General features: G+C 48.7%; 1 long non-coding RNA gene across 2 annotated transcripts; it reads left to right on the plus strand.

Annotated features, from left to right (window-relative positions):
• The first annotated feature begins 243 nt into the window (after nt 1–243).
• Nucleotides 244–15864, plus strand: LOC138121089 (uncharacterized). Of its 2 annotated transcripts, none has more exons than XR_011156078.1 (3): nt 244–329; nt 11912–11988; nt 15383–15864. It is a non-coding gene; the product is annotated as an uncharacterized lncRNA (long non-coding RNA). The 2 variants fall into 2 exon arrangements; XR_011156077.1 differs by lacking the exon at nt 15383–15864 and adding an exon at nt 12700–13265.
• The last annotated feature ends 5028 nt before the right edge of the window (nt 15865–20892 follow it).

The raw sequence follows: 20892 nt of genomic DNA on the forward strand, positions 1-20892 counted from the left end.
AGAAAATAGAAAGGAAAAAAAGCCACGGGTTTTGGTGCCTTTTTCTTTTCCAGGGAGATTCTGAAGTGTGGCTGCATTGCACAGCTTCAGAGAGCACGTCCTTGAAAATTACAGCTCTTAGCTCTGTTTTGTCTTCCTACGCAGTGGTTTGGGATTCACAAATATTTTCTGTTGCTAAAAGGAGTGGAAGGATCACAAGGTTATCAGCTGCACTCAGACACTGCCCGCGCTGTTCCTTTGTGGAGAAGGACACTCGGAGAGCCCAATTTTCTCATTTGACATCCCATGCAAGGAGAAGACTCTTCCAAAAACGGATGGGAACTAAAATTGTGAGCATCATTATCTGTATTTTTATCTCAGCTGGGCATCCTGGGTGGATGGGAAGTGGGGCTGCCCCAGGGGAGGTTGAGCTGCTGCTCTGATTAAAGAGCCCCCACAAGCGACAGGGCTTTGAAAGGACCAGCACAAGTGACCACTGGGGCTGCAACCCAGCCCAGATCTCCCATGTCCCCAGTGCCTGGAGCTCACAGCACTCCATCCTCCAGCTCAGATGCAGGGAAAGGTTGGAGCTGTTTCCATGTGGCAGCAAACTGGGGGCATTTACTGCCCGGAGCACAATAACCAGCTCCCGCTATTACCCAGTTTATGGGGTGCACTCCTGTGTGCCCATTCCAATTCATCTGCTTGGCAAACTGGGAGCATTCCCGGGTTCATGAATCTCCAATGACCAGCTGGGGACATCTCTGGGTGCAGGCTTGTTCGTATTTTAGCTGCACACAGTAGTGGGGTAGAGCATGGGCAGAGCCACGGCACCAGTCACTGGTGTGGAGCCAGAAATTGTTTCTCAGGACGCCTCTGGAAGCCAAATTGCTTCCCAGCACAGTTGTGATAACAGTGCTGCAGCAAATGCCATTTAAATACAATTCCCTGCTAACGTAGGGGAGGAATGAGGGAATACAGAAACCAAATAATTAACGCTGCCTGGCTGACTCCAGTTCTGTGTGTGCAAGGACAAGAGGGAAGTAAACAGTGGGGTGGAAGAGGACAGCTTTTCCTTGTAATTGTAAAACTTAATGTGCTCTTTAAGGAAGGATCAAAATGACATTAAAGTGAATGCCAATTGATTTCAAAGGGGTTTGAATTGATTTCTGGAAACTATTGCTGGTTAAAATTGCCAGGGAAAGCCCATCAGGACTGACATCTTTACAGCCACTATGGCTGACTGGAGATGGGAATTCCCTTCTGGAAATAACTGAAAATATTTCTGTATTATCAAATGGAAAGAAAACTGCTGCCCCCAGAGGAGGGGCAAACCTCTTGTAAGGTGGCTTTACAAATAGTAAACCAGCCATTTTGTTTTTTATTTTTTAAAACCTTTTCTCAAGGCTCCCCAACTTTCCTGGAGCCCAGGCTGTTTTAAGGGGACGAGCTGGTCTGGGAGGGGAAGCCAGGGTTGCTGACATCCAGGGTTGCTGACATCCTGCTGAGCCTAAAGGATGTGGTAAATCCAGCCCTAGGGCTGGATTCTCCTGAGACTGCCCAGTGCTGGACAAAGTGGAGGTCTGGCCCTAGAAATTGGTGCTTGGAGCAAACATCCCAGGGCCCACAGACTTGCAGGGATGAGCATGGCCTGCCAAGGAGATATGAACCTCTATTTCACTGGAAAATGAAGGTTTTTTAAAGGGCAGTGTGTGCTCCCCTCCAGGATTCCAAAACAGAGAATCCAGCAGTTTTCCATGAGGATCTGATCATCATCTGCACGTTCCTTCAGTGCTGAAGGATTGGCTTTTTCTGCTGAAGACCTGGTCTGCTGAAGAATTCCCAGCTAGCTCAGAGATTCCCAAATTCTGCTCACCACGAGCAGCACCATGGAGCTTCCCCAGGGATCTCCTTCCCTGGCCTCTGGCTCCATCCCCCTGCGGGGGTTTGTTGGGAACTGCGTGGTGTGGATACAGCTCTGAGGGGTTGCACATACATCCCTAAACACCAGAAACCAGTGAATTTTGGAGCTTGTTGGTTCCATGGTTTAGCAGTGGTGGGGGATGACCTGTTGAGTAAAGATGAGATATTTAAGTACCTGTTCCTTAATGAGGTCCATCCTTCCAAACAGGTACAGAATGGTTCTTAGGGAGGGATTTTATTCCTTCAACAGCAAAAGCAACATGACACACATTTAATATTCCTTCTTATTAATATCACATCTTCTAACAGGCAAATCCTGTCAGCTTATTATCAAACTCACAACTCCTTTGACTGAGCAGAAACAAGATAAGTGAGAGAGGTCAGAGCTGTGCACCCAGGAGAGCAGCTCACCCTTTAAGAAACCCCTTTCTTAATTTCCTCAGCCTTTACCTCACATTTGTAAGTGACTCATTTGCTGTGTGGCTGATAGCATATTTAATAACTCTCCCTGCTCTGGTTTACATGGCACCCACAGCCCTCCTTGCCATGCAGCATCACTGGAGACCTGGCACTGCCAGGATTAGCATTGCAAAATCCTTGGAAAACCCAGTCTCACTTCACTGGAGTCTCCTAAGGCGATTTGCCCTGCAAATCCCTATTACAGTGCACTGGTAATGCTCTCTGAGGCTAATTGTTCTTCCTCTGTTAGCAGCAACAATGTGCCCAGCCTTATGTTAAAGAACCAGAACAGACTTATTGAATTCCCATGCCAAGTGCTCTGTCATCTTCCTGCCTGTGATGGGAATGAAGAGCCATGCAGTCTTTGAGGCAGGACATGACAGAGCCCATTTTGTGAGCACATCTGCCTGTCCTTACACAGAAGTGGCCAGCTGGGCTGTGGGTGTGTCCCTGACAGACACAGCCCTTCCCCAGGCTGGCCCTGCCTGGACTTTCATGGACTCACAGAAAACTCCTCACACCCCACTGGGAAAATCTGAGCTGCTCTGGGTCAGACTGGGATCACAGCAGGGATTAAAGCACCAGCTTCTCTTTTCTCATGGCAATGACTTACTTTTCCACTTCTGTACCAAAGGATTCCCCTCATTCCAGGCAGGCAGCTTGAGCCTTCTCCGAGGATGCAGGGAAGACTGGGAGGCCTGGTCCTTGGTCATTCATTGTCTGTGGCTGGAATTGATTTTCCAGTTCAGTGCTGGGATAAGAAAGGAATATCAAGAATCCTGAAGGTGTTTAATTGAAAGTCTGTGAGGAATCAGGGCTCCTCTGAGCACATCTGTGCACTCAGCTGATGCCTTATGGCCAGACAAAAATTAAGGCCAGAGGCCAGACAAAATTAAGAGAATAAAAGAGGTTCCATTTATTGAAGGGCCTTCAGGTACATTCAGGGCAGACAAAGCCCCCCCAGGGGCTACACCCAGAATGGACCATGGGGTCACTGGTTTTCATACTTTTCTAGCTTTGGTCCGTTTGCATATCGGGGGTTAATCCTCCAATTACAGCTTCAGGTGATGAAGTCGTTCACCCCAAGTTTGCTCCCCCCCAACTCTCTGCTGTTCCCATTTCTCGGGGCCTGAGGCAGTCAGGTGTCCTTGATTCCCAGGCCTGGAGAGGAATTGTTTTGTCTGACCCAGATGGGAGAACAGCAGCTAACACTGCATATGGAGTTTAGTTACACACTAAAGAACTGCAGGATCACAAATGTATGAGAGATATAAAAGCTAAAATCCTCAGGTATCAGCACAGTCTGCCACGCCAGGGTTTTCCCCTGAGATCTGCAGCTCCTGCTGGCAGTGGGGCAGTGCTGGTTCAAACTGGGGCTGCCATGGAACCTCTGTGGGTTCAGCAGTTGCTGGGATAACACCATGAACAGGGCCAGGCAAGGCAGGAAGGGAGCTCCTTGTGTGTGGCCTTTCAGGCCTCAGCCCTGCTGCATTTGTCTGCCCTTTTGATAATTAAAGGCACTTAATGAACACACAGTGAGAGTGTCCTGGTGTTGGTGAGGGTTTCTGCTTGTGATGCCACTCTGGGAATCAGTGATCCAGACCTCTGAGGTCAGAGAACACCCTTCAGCTGCCTTCCTGCTGCTGGATGGGGGCAGCTGAGGATGTGCCCAGGTTCCAAGAAAACAAGGGGAGAGGAAGAGGTGGGGAAAAGGAAGAAACAAATAGAAGAGATGGACAAAAGGCTTGTGTCACAACTGTTAGGAGATACTGTCCCTGGAAGGCTGTCCTGCATGGCACAGAGGACCTGAGGCTGTGGAGAAGGCTCCTAAATCCTGTCAGCGTGACCACAGTGTCATTTTGACCCTCGTGGGTGATGCTGCTTCCTGCCTCCTGTCCACAGGCAGCTGCAGGGAGCTCCAAAAACCCTGCCTTTAGGACAAACGACCTGGAGAAGCTGTTTGAACCCTGCTGGCCCCAGGTGCTTCCAGCATTGTGGGCAGGACGAGCCCCACCAACCCCCTGGCTATCTCCAGCAGTGCCTCCTGTCCTCACCACCTGGAAAAGTGCCTGTCACTGCTGGGTTCTGCACAGACTGAGGGGATTCAGGTTTACAGGCAGAAGAGCAATGAGGATATGGGAAAAAAGAGAGGATGCTCGTGCAGCCTATTTAGCCATAAATTCTTGTGGAGGAGAGGAGAGGCTGCTGAGCTAAACCCCACGGAGGAGAGGTAGTTTAAACCACAGATCAAGAACAAACTGCTTAAGTGTAGGTTTTAATTACAAATGAGGAGATTCCTGGATACATGATAAGGGAAGTTCTTTAACAGCCTCCCCTGGGGAGCAAGGGGAAAGCCACTGCTTCCAAGGCAGAGTTTAATAAGCTGGTGTGATGGGAATCACAGGGAAGAGGACTTGACAACAGAGGAGACTCCTTCAATCCCACTCTTACTACATTCTTATCTCTGCCCTTGCCTTGATACTCCAATAATGGGCTTTCTTCATTTAATTAGCATGTTATTAATTAGCAGGATAACAGTGAAAGCAGGTGCCTGCCCTGGCTGTGTCACTGGCCACCCTCTGCTGCACACCCTGGAGAGGCCAGAGATTCCTGAATTCCGTGGCTGAACAACACTTAAAGCGAGTAAAGAAAAATAATAGTCAGGTTAATCGCAGGATCTCAGACGCTCTTTAGACTGGGAAGGGCTTTTGCTGCAGGAGGGTGAATTTGAAGGATCATGCAGGGGGAGGGAAGATTTGAGGGGAGGTGGGAAGGTTGATGTACTGCAGATGGACATGCAGCAGGCAGCCTGTGCCAGGGAAAGCTCATTTTATAAGGCTCATTAACTGTTTTTGAGTAATTTTTGGGCGACTTTGCCTGGCACCTGTTGTTGGTACCTCGTACCCTGGAGGTTGGTGGGAAGTACCTGAAGGGAGCTGACAAGAAAGATGGAAAGGAATTATTTACAAGGGCCTGGAGGGACAGGACAAAGGAGATTGGCTTCAAACTGAAAGAGAGTGGGGTTCAGTGGGATATTGGGAGGAAGTTCTGTGCTGTGAGGGTGGGCAGGCCCTGGCACAGGGTGCCCAGAGCAGCTGTGGCTGCCCCTGGATCCCTGGAAGTGTCCAAGGCCAGCTTGGATGGGGCTTGGAGCAGCCTGGGATAGTGGAAGATGTCCCTGCCCATGGCAGGGGGTTGGAATGGATGAGCTTTAAGGTCCCTTCAATCCAAACCAGTCTGGGATTCTGTGATTCCAAGTGCTGTCCCAGGAGGGCCCAGCCCAGCCGCCAGCACAGAGAGGCCACAAAGGTGCCCGGCAATCCTTAGCTCTGCGTTAGAGGCATGATGAGATCCAGTGAGAGGCCTCTTGCCGGCTGTGCTGGGACTGGCAGAAGGTGCCCAGTGCCACCAGAGCGGTGGCAGGGACACAGCAGTGCCCTGGTGCGTGAAGCTGCCGGCGAGTCCCGCAGAGAGGAACGCGCAGAGCCCGCGGTGACCCAGACGAGTGGCACACACCAGCTGGCAGCCCCGGGCTGGAGCTGGCTGTAAAACACAGCAAAAATAACCCTCTGCTCTGCTCTTGCCTCAGGCCAGCTTTGGGCTGAATGCCTGATCCGAGGCCTCTCTCTGCTCCTTTAAACAGCGCCGCGATGGGAAAAGCCTCACGCCGGATTGTCCTCAGCAGCCACGGCGTGTGCTGCTATTTCTCTGGAAGAAATTCTCCCTCCTGCCTCACCCAGACCAGGATCCCTGCCTGGAAAAATGGCTTTCTCCTGAGCGTTTGTTATCTGCAGCTGCGTGAGACTCTCAGGCTGTTCAATTAAAGAGCCTGTTTCCCCATTAACTGTCTCCTCAGACAAATGGGAAGTGTATTTAATGCTTGCTCAGGATGAAGCCAACATGTTTCTCCTGCTGTTTTACACTTTCTTCTTCATAGGGATTTGTCGTCTCTGACTGTTCAAATACCTCGAAGTTCCCCAGCATTTACCATCAGGGAAAGGTAACAAGTGTGGTGACAAAGAGTGAGTGCCAGATGAGACTGAGAAAATGGATGGCTTCAATAGATGTTACTGAGGCCCTTTTGCACCCTGCCGGACGCTGAGCAACCTCCCCATCCATCACCCTCACTCTACCTGAGGAGAACACAGCAGCCAGGCTTTAACAGACCTTTCCTCCCCTGCTTCTTTAGGCAAAGTGCTGGCCTGGCTCCCTCCCCTCTCCTGACAGTCTGAGGAGAAGCAGTTTAGAGAAGGCAAAATAAGCAACAGATCCCCCACCTCAGCTTGATGCTTTTTGTTAACATGCCCTGAGAATCAGCTTCTTCCTGCCTCTGGTACCTTGCTGTACATTAATACAAGAGCTGATAAAGTGTGCTCTGAGCCTTTATTTTCTCTCTTTTTTTCACCCTTGTTTTTTCAGCACTGTTTTCCTATGAATCAAACAGCCAAGGAAAATGATGTAGGTTTTTGCCTGTATAAAAATACTTTGCCCGAAATATGAGTCCCACATTGGGCTGATGTATTAATCCTTGTCTCCTGGACAGCAATAATCACTCTCTGTCATTTGTCAAGCTGCAACTCAGCACTTCAGCTTTTTCCACTTGCATTTCAGCAAGTTTGGTGTCAGCCCCAAAATGGGGAAGGGAGGGAGGCGGAGGGCAGAGCTCCTCTGGGCCTGATCCAGCTCTGGCCTACACTGTGAAGGGGTGCAATGAGTAACTTGGGTAAAAGCAGCCTCAGACTCCACTGTTCCCTGATTTCTCATCTCGTTCCTAAACCAGCTTTGTCTAAAGAGCAGAGGTGACTGTGTTTATGTGGGACCAGTCTGCCCCAGCTGGGCTGAGCAAGGCTTGGTGGGACCAGCCAGACTCCCCTGCCCATGGCAAGGGGCTGGAACTCGATGGTCTTTAATCCACCCCAACCCATTCTGTGACTGTGTGATCCCTGAGCTCTGGCTGCCCAGGGGCAGCTGTTCCCCTTGGCTGGGGCACGGCTCCTGGGTGTTCTGCATGAGCAAGAAATTAAGTGAGGTGCAAGAAATAAAGTGAGGAGCAAGAAATAAAGTGAGGTGCACGCTGCTGGTGTGATGTGAGCTGTCCCAGTACAGAGGTCCTGACCCTGAAGCGCTGCAAGCACCAGCACTGCCCCTACTGTGCTGCCCACCTTGTGCTGGGGGGCTTTAGGGCTGGCATGAGAGGAGCCCTGGGAGCACTCTATGCCTTTGTGCTCTGAGATCAGCCCCAGCTCTTCAGTAAAACAAGCCCTGGTTTATCCCTTTGGATAAATAGCTTCAGCTTAGGACTCCAGTGCTGTCAGGTGTGAGGCACTTCCCCTACAAGAGGCAGTAGAACCCTTTACAGCACTTGCTCAGCACAACAAATCCTGTTCAATCCCTCGCAGTGGTGACTTTATGTCCTCTGCCCCACGGGGGCTGTGCCAGGCCCTCCAGCCCTGCTGTTGGGTTGTCGTGGATGAAGTGTCACCGTCTCACCACAGGCTCTGCCCACAGGGCACATCCCTGGTGTCCTGTGCACTCCCAGCACAACCACTGCTCCTTCCTTGGCCCTGGTGGCCCATAGATCCAGAAATGGGGAAGATTTGGCTCTAAGCAGTTCTGCTTTGAACTGAAATGAAAATGAATCTGATGACGATCACGAGGGTGCCCTAAGGATGGGCCACGTTTTTCCCAAAGTTTCAGTATTTCAGGAAATACTGATTTCCTGCTTCGTCCTCCATGGGTGTTACCAGCTGGAATTCCACCCTGCTGATAGGAGCAGAAAAGGGAACGAAAGGGGGTGCCGGGATGAGGGGATGTAAACTCTTCTTGTAACTCCAGGGTGCAAAGCATCTGCCAATAGAATTCCACAAGAGGAAATTTCTGACTGGTGCAGCTGTCATCAAAATCATGGGGATAAATAAGACTCCTCCAACTCTCTTTTTAACCTTACAGAGGCAGGCATGACATTTTTCCTGACCCAGGTTTGTGTGTGTGGCTGACAAAGTTCCGGCCTCTGCATCAATACAAAACATTTCGCTTATTCATACATTTTTGGCAAACAAAGAAATTCGTGTTCGTTGGTTCTAAATTACATAATCCTCTTCATTAATTCACATTCTATTCTCTGTTGGTCTATGATTCTCGCTCTTTATGCTAATCTGGTCCATATTCTGTGGTTCTTTTGTTATCTTTTCCTCACATGGGGAATCTCCAGCTTTTCAGGCCTTAACCTCTTCTGTATCTTCTTGTTACTCCAACCTCCTTGAATGGTGATAAATTTAAGATTCCAGACACTCAATCTTCAAATCCCTTTGGCTTTGTTTATTGAAGCTTGTCAGGGTTAGTTTTAACACCTTTAAGGTTTCGATGATTTAATGATCAAAGCATCAATAAGAGTCTGTGAAAAAATTTAAACAGTGCTGCCCAAAGGTGGGCAATGCTTACAATTAATTAAAACAGCTAATGAAAAGTTAGTTAGGGATGTTATATAGTTTCCAATATTACCAGTGCAATAAACTTGCAGGAACACCAGGAAGACTCTTAACCACATCAGCAGCTGGAAATCTGAGGGGGTTCCCCTGGAGTTCTCCTGTGTCCTGTAGGACCACGTCTCCCGTGGCATCTGGCTTTGAAAACAAGCACAGCAAGGGACAAAGGGACCTAAGAGAGGTGCCAGTGAAGGGGACAAGGCCTGGCAGCCCAGGATCCCAGACAGCCCAGAAGACCTGGAGTATTCTCCTGCCACCCCTGTTTTCTGGCTGAGCAGCATCGCTGCTGGTGGATTCCTCAGGCAAGAGTGAGATATCCGTGTGTGGGGAGATTTTCGGGTTTCTTTTGGTAGAGCTTCCTTCTTCAGTTCTTCCCCAGGTCAGGACCCTCAGCTCTTCATCCCTGTGCCCCCAGCAAGGGCTTTGCACTGGGGCTGCTGAGGAGGGACAGCTTTCCCTGAGGACACGTGGGGGTGGCAGCACGTGGGGAACAGGAGCATCCCTCCCCCAAGGAGGGATAAGCCCCACAGCCAGCACCGACCTGTCACCGTCCTGTTTTCACCCCTGTCTCTTTCATCCCTTCTGTTTCATGACACCTAAACAAGTTTTACCCACCCTGTCCTTCCTTTGTTTGTTTGTTTCTCCATCTTTCCTCTGCAGACCACGTGGAAAAGTGGGATTTTTCTTGTACTGGGGGCTTGCTTGGGCAGGAAGCTTTCAGCACTTGCAGGGCTGAGTGACCCCCCTCCTGTGACAGACCCCTGTGGCAGGCAGGGCTGGCCTGGGGGGATTTCAGCTGCTGCAGCCTGGCTGATCTTCACAGCAGCCCCAGCTCTCCCTCCCCAGAAACTCTTCCCTGGCCTCACTTTTGTTTCCTGCTGCCTCCCTTTCCCTGCTGGCATGAAGTACTTGTTTGAGATCTCCCAGTACCTGAACTTTACTGGGATTACTGGGAACATCTCTTGAGGTTTTGAAAGACTTCTTCAATGTTAGTAGAGTTAAATCCTTCTGCCTGCAAAGCTGATGAGATATCTCGCTGTAGTTATGTGCACGCTGCACAAACCTGCAGCATTTTCAGCACACCTCGGTGCTTTTTACCTCCAGGGTTTCCCTGACTGGCTTTCCCAATGCTTTTAGAGGAAGTTGGGAAGCTCAGAGTCAAAACCCTGACGGGTGTGGGATCCTGCAGCTCCTGGGCCCAAGGTATTCCCACTTGGAGCAAGACTCAATAGCATGGCTGAACTTACCATGTTCAAAACTTAGTGGTAGCAGGGGTGGTAGACAGAGGTCCTCAATATTGGCTCAGTCCAAAATGGAGAGTCTAAAGAACCAGATTTTTGCTTAGATTGACGTCTTAGAAATGGGTGTAGAAAAATGCAGCTGTTCCTTGCAGGAGGCAGGAGGCAGAAGTAACATGATTGTTACTCCTGGTCTTAGTGCAGCTCTTTTCCCTCAAAGCATCAGCCTGTTCCCTCCTTGGTTCGTTTGCTTTTAGTGTGGTCTGGAGTCACAGGGCCACCAGAGGAAGCTCAGAGAACCTCCACTTCTGCTGTGGTTTTATGTTCACCTACTGAATGTTTGAATTTCTCAAGCATTTCTTCTCTTGAATTTTATAAATGCATCAAGTTTCCTGACATTATTGGCTGATCAAACCCTGTTCCCACACCAGGCAGAGCAGGCAGCTCCTTCTCCTTCCCAAAGCCAGGGTAGGGTCTATTTCTATCCCCTGTAGCTCTGCTATCAAGTGCTGTTTTCCCAGGACAGGCTTAGAGTGAAATCAGAATTCCCTCCCCGGAACCCACACCGACATCCTGCTGCTGCTGTGCCAGGGAGGAGGGCAGGAAAGCACAGCCCAGGCAGGGAGAAGTCCCTGTCAGGTGGCTGCCACTCCACAGTTCCTTGCTGCAGGCCAGACCAACCCGGCACTGGCAGGGCAGGGAAGATGCTCCTGCAAGGCTGGATTTGACAGAAACACAATTTGCCTCCTGGGTCAGGAAAATAGGTTCAAGATGACCCCAAATTTTGTGTCAAGGGGGAGCTTTGAAACTTGTCCAGGATGCCCAGTTCCACATTTAATGCAGAGTATGAACAAGTGGGGGATGCCGCCAGCTGCAGGCACTGCTCAGCCTGTAGTGCTGCACTCCAGCTGTGCCCAAACATCTGTGCCCACACTCCAGAGCTTCAGCTCACAACTGCAGCTGGTGTCCAAGGACAATTTTTTGGGTAGGGAATTTTTTGCTTGGTATTTGGCCATGTGCAAGGTGAAAACCAAGTCTGAGGCACCATCTCAGCTCATTTCCTGGCAGGCTGAGTTCCATGTGAGTAATGTGTGTTCAGAGCCAGGGAATGGCTATGGTTGGAAAAAGAACTGGTCCTGTCATGGAATCATGGAATGGGTTGGGTTGGAAGGGACCTTAAAGACCATCTTGTTCCACCCCCTGCCACAGGACACCTTCCACCATCCCAGGGTGCTCCAAGCCCTGTCCAAGCTGGCCTTGGACACTTCCAGGGATGGAGTGTCCATCTGGCAGGGCTGGGGCACATCCCTGCCACCCACTGATTCTATCTGTAGGAATGAAAGGTGCAACAGGAAATACCCAAAATACGATTTTTGGAAGATCTGAAGTTCCTTCCAGTAACTCTCAGAGCTGCCTGGGACATGTAATCCTGGGAGATTTTCTGTAGTTTCAGAACCAGCAAATGTCCCTCTCTGACTCACAAATAACACCCCAAGTCACCAACTTTCCTGCAATTTGAAGCTTGAAAACGACCTCTTCACTTGGGTCTGTTGAAATGTTTTTAAAAAGGTGGTTAAATGGGGTTTAAGATGGTTAAATAGGTAGTTAAAGAAGTGGTTAGTGGTTAATAAATAGTTTAATAGCTAGCTTTAAATAGTTCTTGTAATTGAGGCTTTCTGAAATTCATGCTCATATAGGAAAAGCAGAGATTTTTGCTTAAAAAATATTGAAATGCAATCTTTTTCTAATTTCACATTATATTGTGGTTAGTGTGGTTGAAGAGGCTAATTGACAATGTCCCTCTCCCCTGAACCGTTTTGGTTTCAGTAACTGGTATTTACCCTGTGGAAAAGAATGCCTGGAAAACCTCCAGGTGGATCCAACCAGATTTCTACAAGAAAGGGGTAAGCAAAACTTTCTATCTTTTAACAATAAATTCTCAGTGCTTTGAGTTTTGAGTGTCCTCTCCAGATTCAGAAGTGTGTGTATGGAAGGTACAGCTCCCAGCAAACAGAATATTCCCTCTGAAAGCTGCTCACCTGGGCAGGAATATTTCACATCCAAATCGGAACAAGGAGAGAGGAAGACCCTGAAATTTCCAGGTGGTTTGTCCTAAGAGCTTTAATGTGGGATTTAGGAAGTCCACATTCAATTTTCTAGGCTGAATCGATCAAAAGAGTTTAAATCTTTTAAGTTTTGGGTCTTTAGTGATGTTTGATCACCAGTTGAACCCTGTCTATTGCGAGTTGATATGTTGATTTTGTCCAGGCTTAAAAGGAGTTGGATAAAGGCAGAAAGTTTCTTTCTAGAAAACAGAAACTTTGCTTTTTGAAAAACGCCCACAATTTGCACTGGAGATAGAAAGTGCAAGTTTTTAGATTTTTGTAGCAAAATTATTTCTTGCCAACTACAGCTGAGCATGGCTATTATTATTATTATTATTATTATTATTATTATTATTATTATTATCAACTATTTTTCTTCCTTCAATTCATTCAAAACCCTTCTCAAACATCAGCATTATTTTTTTTCTTCTAAAAGGAAGATTAAATAAAATACCAGATCATTCAAATTACTTCAAATGGTTTCATATTTTGTGTTTTCTGAACTACCAGACCTAACTCTGAGGAAATCCACACAGCCCTTGAAATACCTACTAAGAGAAGAAGAACGTGGGTGAAAAAAAAAGCCCATGAAGTGAAATCCAAGGAGGGAGGACAACATAAAGTTCAAAAAGTTCCTTTTTCCCTCTCAATTCCCTCAGGCACCTGAGAGCCACAGATTCCCCTGCAGGGAGTAGGAAATGCAGTTATCACTCTGCTCTGGCACAGCAAAGGCTAAAACCAAAATGGTTTAACACAGGAACCTGAATAATTTGCAGAATACGAGAGCAGGGCTTTGAGGACGCTCCAGCATGGGCAGCACCAGAAGTGAAGTTCAGGACAAATGACTTTCCTTTGAAATTTTATAGGCCTTATTGTAAACGGCCAGTGACAAATTTATTTTCAAAATGATGAAAAAAGAGAAGTCCTGCCAGGAAGCACTTTAGTCAGCTGGAATATTTCTCCCCTGGTAACTCCGAGTTATCCATTTTCCCGTGGTTCTGCCCAACTGTGGCCCTGTAAGAAAATAGCCCCAGCTGCTCAATAAATAATAACGCCACTGAACTTCAGACCAAGAAACTGTTATTAAAGTTACAAATCTTTGTGGTCATTATATCGTTAATAAAACATTTATCTATTAATAATGGATATTGTTTCTTACCCAGCTCCTGCTTTAAATGGGAAGAAAACCAAGATAAAATGAATGGCGATTGGGAAATTGCCAATATTTCCTTGCCCTCCCCAGCCAAGGCTGACAAAAGCAGTTCCACTGATAAACTGCTCGTCATTTACAAAGGTTTAAAAATTTTAACAGCCTGACATAAATTGAGGGCTCCATGTTTGGCCTTGGGGCCAGGAGCAGCTGGAATTAATCGGGAGAGTTGGTGGAACAGAGAGCTGTGACTGCAAGCCCTGCACGTGTGGTTGGAGGGGCACGGTGCACACATCAGCCCAGCTCTGGAGTTCCATGTGCAGCATGCCAGGACACCTCAGGGCCAGCTCCACCTGCAGTGTTTGGGAGCTGGAGGGATCCTAAAGGAATAACAATGTGCTGTGAAGGGGCTGAGAAATAAAAATATGGATATGGGTTGGGCACAGATGGGTGAGCTTGTATTTTTATATTTTTATATTTTTGTACTTTTATATTTTTATATTTTTCATTTTTTATTTTTTTCTATTTATATATTTTTATTTTTTCTATTTATATATTTTTTATATTTTTCTATTTATATATTTTTATATTTTTATAGTTTTATAGTTTTATAATTTTCTAGTTTTCTAGTTTTCCAGTTTTATATTTCTATCTTTTTATCTTGTTCTAATTCTATAATATTTATTTATTTGTTTGTTTATTTATTTATGGGGGGGTTGGATATTATTATTTTGGGGTTTATTTATTTGGGGGTGGATATCAGGAAAGGGTCTTCCCCCAGAGAGTGCTGGGCACTGCCCAGGCTCCCCAGGGAATGGGCACAGCCCCGAGGCTGCCAGAGCTCCAGGAGCGTTTGGACAGCGCTGCCAGGGATGCCCAGGGTGGGGTTGTTGGGGTGTCTGTGCAGGGCCAGGGGTTGGACTGGGTGATCCTGTGGGTCCCTCCCAGCTCAGGATATTCCCAGATTCTGTGATGTGTGTCCATGTGGGCATAAACAACCGTGAATGTTGGAATGGGAATGATGTACCAGGGGAGTCCATTCACAGCAGTGTTCCTCGAAGATGTGGAAAATAGACAGGAATTTCCATTCCCCTGGGCTGGGACACATTTTCCAGGGGCCTCTCTTAAGGCAGACTTGGCAGCTGCAACGTGAGCCCCATCAGCCCCGTGTTTCTGGGCACGGGGAGTCTCCCAAGGCACACACCCCAGTCCCTGCTCCCTCGGTGTGCCCATCTGTGCTGCTGGCAGTGTCCCTGTCACCGCCGTGGGACAGGACCATATGGCTGCTGTGAGGTCCCAGGAAACGGGGCGGTGTGGGGAAACGCAATGTGCACAAGGATGACTGGAAACACTGAAATACCAGGTCCACTGGAGAGGCAGGAGAACTCGAGGAGCTCAAATGTGCTCGCTGAGGCACCCGGGAGGCCTGGCACCCGCACAGGTCCATGGCGGTGGGAGCAGAGCACGCAGCACACAGCACCGCAGTGCTCCGTGTGCAGCCCCGTCCTGAATCGCGCCGCAACCGGGCCAGGAGACACTTCAGAGACAGAGTCAGAGAAGCGGGTATTTGCTTTATTCGGCGCGCCGGGTGTGTGGGGATCGCTCCTCCAAACACACACACCTGGTGCTCTCTACAACACAGTATTAAGGGTTAAATTATGAATATTCATCACATTCCTTGGGACAGGTGTGGTTACACAAATTATTTCGCGGAAGTCATTAGCATATGGGCCACGCATGCGCTGTGTGTCCTGGTGGTCGCGCTGAGGAAGGCCTCTCCTCTTCCTCGGGGGTCTTTCTGATGGAGGCCAGTAGTCATCCTCGCAGTGAACTTTTTCACTTTTCTCCCTGGGCATGCGTAGTCCTTTGAGGGATGATTCAGCAATCTCTGAGATGATCCTTGTCCCCTCTATCTTGACAAGATTAGGGTGAATTCGGCTTCTCAGGCTTTGTAATGAACATCTTCCGTCTGAACTAACATTGCTGTCTCCCAATAGTTAACTTGTGCTTACATGAGTCAGTTATTGACTGCCCCTTCTTCAGTCCCGCAGCCCAGGATCCCAGGATTTACGGGATGAAGATGGGATTGGTGATTTTCCCTCCTCTCCTTCGACAGAAGCCCCTCCCAGCACAGCCCAGTGCGGAGCAGGGCCCAGCAGGCCGATCCTGCTGGAGGTACTGGTGATGATGCCGTCTTGGTTTTTGCCTTTTTTTCCTTATATATTCCCAGTATTCCTTACACATGTAGTTGTAGCCTGTTGGATTCGTGGCTAGTTGTCCCAGTTATTTTCCACGGCCTTTCCCTCGGCAGAAAGATGAAATTCCAGAGCTCCAAGCCCAGGGGGTACAAGGCCCCTGTCCTATCTTGGTTCTTCCTGGGAACCAAGGCTGAGAACGGCTCTTTGAGACACAGCTTCATAAACAAAGTACAGCAAGGAGTAGGGGGGACTCCAGAGAAGGGCCCTGATCTGGGGGGGAATTCCATCACCACTTGTCCTCCTAATTGGGTCTTTGTATCCATTATGCTAATTTCCCAAAACCCATAAAAACTATTCACCCCATGTGGGTTGGCTTTTGTGGACCTTCTCCGTAACCATCCCTGGAGGCCTCCAAATAAAGATCCACTTTTATATTACCTCCTTACTAAAATGATCTCAAGTTTCATTTCCAGGTTGGGAAAAAAGACAACAGTGACACATCCTGGTGCTGTTCCTTCCTTTTAATGAGTGGGAGCTGTTGGAGTGAGCTGCCCTTTCTGGCTGCACGGGAACATCCAACCCATTGTCTGGGGAGGATAATTGCTGAGGGCTGGCAGCCCTGTATTCAAAATAGCAGCCTGACCCAAATGAGAACATTTCCCATGTGGCTGAAAGTTTCTTGTTTTCTCTCGCAGAAAAAAGTAAGAATAGGGAAAAAATATTCTATTTTTTTTTTTTTTTTAAGGAAACGTTCAAGTGTTGGTTTTGAAGTGCTAAACACCCCCAGCTCTCGCAGCCACTCCTCATCAGGCTTGTGCTCCAGAGCCTTCCCCAGCTCCGTGCTGGGGGGCTCAGCTGGAGAAAAGGAGGAAATATTATTCCAGGGAGCCACATCACACACACTGTCATGGTTCCTGTGTCTGGTTTCACGGGAGGAACCTCATCAGCTGCTGAGTGATTAAAAATCATCAAAACACAAATACCCCGAGGAGCACATCTGGAGGAAAGCTAACTCCAGGTGTTTTCTCATGGTGCTTCACACCCCAGCATTCAGCTGGCAGCTCTGCACTGCTCCCTTCACAGACCTGAACCTTCACAGGGCTCGGGTGTCCTTTTGTCCAGAGCAGCAAATATTTCATACCCTGGTAATTGCTGCTTTACAGTGGTGGGTGGCACAAGGTGACCATGAAGGATGGAGCATAAGCTCTGGAGGTGGATCTGATGGAAAAATTCATGTTTGCAGCACAGCAGGGACATTCTGGTGACATCTCCTGCTGTAGTGCTGGGCAGCTGCTGGCTTTTCCATCCCCAGAGTTTGTAGAAATGTCCCTCTCCTGCGGCCTGGAGTGGTCCAGACCCAAAACAAACTGAGCTCTCTGAGGAATAATGAGGAAATAGTGCCCAACAGGCATTTGGTGCTGTTGCAGATGGGCCTGGGGCCACTCCAGCTCATCCAGAATTCCATTAGGAATGTGGCCTGTGGAATCAGACTGAAGTAGGGGGGTGTGTGGTGAGAGCTGCATTTTCAGGTGCTCCGTGTTTGGCACATTGGCACCCGGGCTTTAAATGTCTCCATCCAGATGTTCATGCGAAAGCAAAGCTGCTGAGCCTGTGCTGCAGTCAGATCAATGCCAGCTGAGGTGCCATTAAAGCTGTGTGGCCTCTCCTGTGACAGCACCACAGGGACAGCTGGGGAACGGTGAAGGACAAATTATTGTTTGTAGCACACTGAGGCTGAAGTGCCTCTGCACCAGGAGGAGGGCGAGGGCTGGGGCCCTGCCCTCTGTGTGAGGACATGAAACCACAAGGGAAGTTGGTGTGACTCCTTCAGGAGCAAAAAAAGGTGCTAAATTCATTTTTTCCTCCAAGATGTTACCTCCCTAAAAGATGTAACCCCCATCTGGGAAGCATTTGGAGCAGCTGCAGTGCAGGCAGTGCGTGAGGCAGCAGAGTGAGGGTGCAGAGCATCTGTGCCAAGGGAACTGGCAGGGCCAGGACAGTGCTGGGCAAAAACCAGAGTTTGTTTCTGCATAAACAGCACAGGGAAGAGAAGGATGGAAACTCAGATCTGTAACTAAAATTAAAGCGCCTCAGGGAGCGGAGCAATGGAGCTACTTTGAGAGTTGGAATAAAATGGGCTTTAAGGTCCCCTCCAACTCAAACCATTCCATGATTCCATTAATTTCTTACTTGGACAGACAGTGATAGGACAAGGGGAAAGGGTTTTAAACTAAAAGAGATTTAGATGTTTGGAAGAAATTCCTCCCTGTGAGGGTGGGGAGACCCTGGCACAGGGTGCCCAGAGAAGCTGTGGCTGCCCCTGGATCCCCTGGAAGTGTCCCAGGTTGGATGGGGCTTGGAGCAACCTGGGCAACTGGAAGGTTTGGGGTTGGAACTGGATGGGCTTTAAGGTCCCTTCCAACCCAATTCATTCTGTGATTCTATGAAATAAGCATCAGAAACTCAAGAATGAATGAAATTTAAATGCAAGGAAAATAGAGAAATATGTCACGTCCAGATTTTTAAGGACTGTAAGTCCTCAGTAAATTCCCACTATGTTTATTCCTACAGATTAAACAAAAGAGAGTTTTAAAGAAGGCATAGCAAGTTTTGTTTCTATTTTCACTTTTCACTAATTTTACTCTTGGCTGTTGGGAGGACAGACACTGAGAATGCAGAGAGCAGTAAACCCATGAGTTCAGTTTTCATTCTTGGCTTTGTGTTCCTTGGCTGTCCATCCATAGCCTGGGGGATGTTTACAAGCTCAGAAATCACTTTTACCTTGAAATGGATCAGTTAAAAATTAACACAATTGTAACGAACTTTAAAGGATTAAATTAGAAGTACTGTGCAAGAAATGTAAAGTCAGAGCACGCCTATAATATCATGGTGAGGTGTTTTATGTTGTCAAATTAAATTTTTTAATTGAATTTGCCTCTTTAAAAATTATTTTGCTTCTACAGTGTTATCTAGATGCTTTACTCTGCTGTGGAGGAACAGAGAGAAGCTGGAGCAAACAAATCAACTATTGCATACAAACACACACTTCCCTTCCAGCTTTATCCTGTGGAATTACTTTAGCCCATTGGGGAGGCTTTTTAGTCATGCTGAACATTCACCTTTCCAGAGAAAATATGGCAATCAAATATCCTCTTCCAGAGCATTTGCCTCTGCTCCAGGTGCTGGGATGGGCTGGGGTGAGCCCTTGACACCATCGATTCTTCCTCAACACCATCAATTCTTCCTCAACACCATCAATTCTCCCTCAACACCATCAATTCCCCCTCCCACTGCTGCTCCCAATGGACATGATGGTTCCTGGGAGGAGACAGGGTTTGTTACTGAGCAGTTTCTGCCAAATGCAAATCCTTCTGGGGATAAGGGGTATTATTAATGCCAGACACGGAGGAATTCCCCCTCCCCCCCCAGTGAGTTATGAGGTGCTGGTGAGGTTTTTCATGCAGGACAGCTGAGGAAGCAGCACCAGTGAGAGGCTGATATCAAATTATCCACTTTTTCAGGTCCCCAGCCATGTTACCCCAGGATGTTCACTCATCAAGGAGTTAACAGAAGGATGTGTAAATTCACAGAAATTCCAACTGTGGCTCCAGGAGGGGAGTGGTAACTTGGGAGGGAATGTCCTCATCTCTCCTGCAAAAAGAGCTTTTCCTTGGCCATGGGGCAGACGAGCGCAAGGGACGGGGTACCCTGAGGAGTGGGGTGAGATGGAGCAGGGATGAGCTGCTGGGAAGGGAGGCACAGACTGGGCTACTCCTGTCCAGGTGCAGGGTGGAGCAGAGCCTGGGGCTGAGCCATGTGGGAATGTGCTCTAGAGCCAGCAGGAAGGGAGGATGCAGGATCCTGCCCTTTCTGCACTTTGGGGCATTTGAAACCTTCCTCTGTGAGGGACCAGGAGCTGCAGAGGAGGGGGAAAGCAGCCCTAAAACACCCAACAGGAGGGATGATCCGTGCGTGTGCTGGGGCAGTGTCCGTGGGGTGATCCCAGCTGTGCAACCCTGTGCTGAGCTCCTGGGGGAGTGGGTCAGGGGGCTAGAGACTCCTAAACCACGGACTTAGGGATTTCTGTGGGGTCTGCAGGATGAGAAAACACCAGATTCTGCGAGTTTTTTAATACGAGTCTATGAAGGTCACAGAATTACAGAACAGCCTGGGCGGGAAAGGACCTTAAAGATCACCCAACCCCCTGCCATGGGCAGGGGCACCTTCCACTAGACCAGGTTGCTCCAAGCCCTGCCTAACCTGGCCTGGGACACTTCCAGGAGTGGGAGAGGAGGAGGTTTGTGGTTTCTGTGGATAACTCCGAGGGCTGACTGTGATTCTCCCCCTCTTGCCTCCAGCACTTGCTGCTGTCTCAGCTCCAAGAGTCTCGCTGATTCTTCACCCTTTCCTTCCACACACACCCCATTTCCCTCCTTGTCTGTGTCATTACCAGCCCCCACAATTCCCAGTTTTTATTCAGGGGACCTCTGAGCAGGCTGAGGAGAAGGTGTCTCATCCCACCCAAGGGCAGCTCCTGTCTGCTGAGCACCAGCACAACGGGGACACTCAGTGTTCCAAACTTGCTGGACCAGAAGCTGCTCCTCAGTTTTCTCATCTAAGTTAATAAGGAAGTTTTAGAGTGGGAAAGGGCTGTGTGTGCATTCCACTCCCTGAAAATCGCTTGCTATGGCCCCAGCTTTCCCCATCTCCTTGGAGCACTGCAGATCCATCAGTGGGATACACATTTTCCCAGGGTCACTGGGACAGTGGGGCAGTTTTCCCAGGGTGGGTCTTTCTCCATACAGAGAATGCCACAGACACCTGCATAAACCTGCTGCTGCTGCTCTCCTTTTGGTTTTCTTCCTCTCCTGCTCCTCTCCTGACCCTTGGAAGGGGTCAGGATGCACCTGTGCCTCAGCAGTGGGATCAGACTGGCTGCTCCACACAGGCACCTCCCAGCAATTTGGTATTGCAGTCACCGCCCTTCTCCAGCTCTGAATTCTAGGAAGCAAATTTTGCCCAATAAAGGGATCGATCAGCTGCCCTGTGCATGTTCTCAGTGCTGTTAACAAAACCATCACATAAACACTGCTTCAAATCTCTGCTCAGATACTGCTCCCAAAACCTCGGCTCACGGCGCTCGACGAAATGAGCCCACAGAGCCCTTTTGTGCTGCAGCTCCCTGCCCCTCTCACAGCTCCACATTGGCTTTGCTCTCCCCAGTGCTCTGGGAAAAGGGAGGTTTGGGCTGGGGGGAGCAATTGGAGGAGAGCAGGCTCCTGCTCCTGCATCAGGAATTCCTACAGCAGAGAAAGAGCAGGGAATTTGGCTGGGGAAATCAGGAGTTGAGCTTGC

The sequence above is a fragment of the Aphelocoma coerulescens genome, chromosome 20, assembly GCF_041296385.1.
Source record: "Aphelocoma coerulescens isolate FSJ_1873_10779 chromosome 20, UR_Acoe_1.0, whole genome shotgun sequence".
Taxonomy (NCBI): Eukaryota; Metazoa; Chordata; class Aves; order Passeriformes; family Corvidae; genus Aphelocoma; species Aphelocoma coerulescens.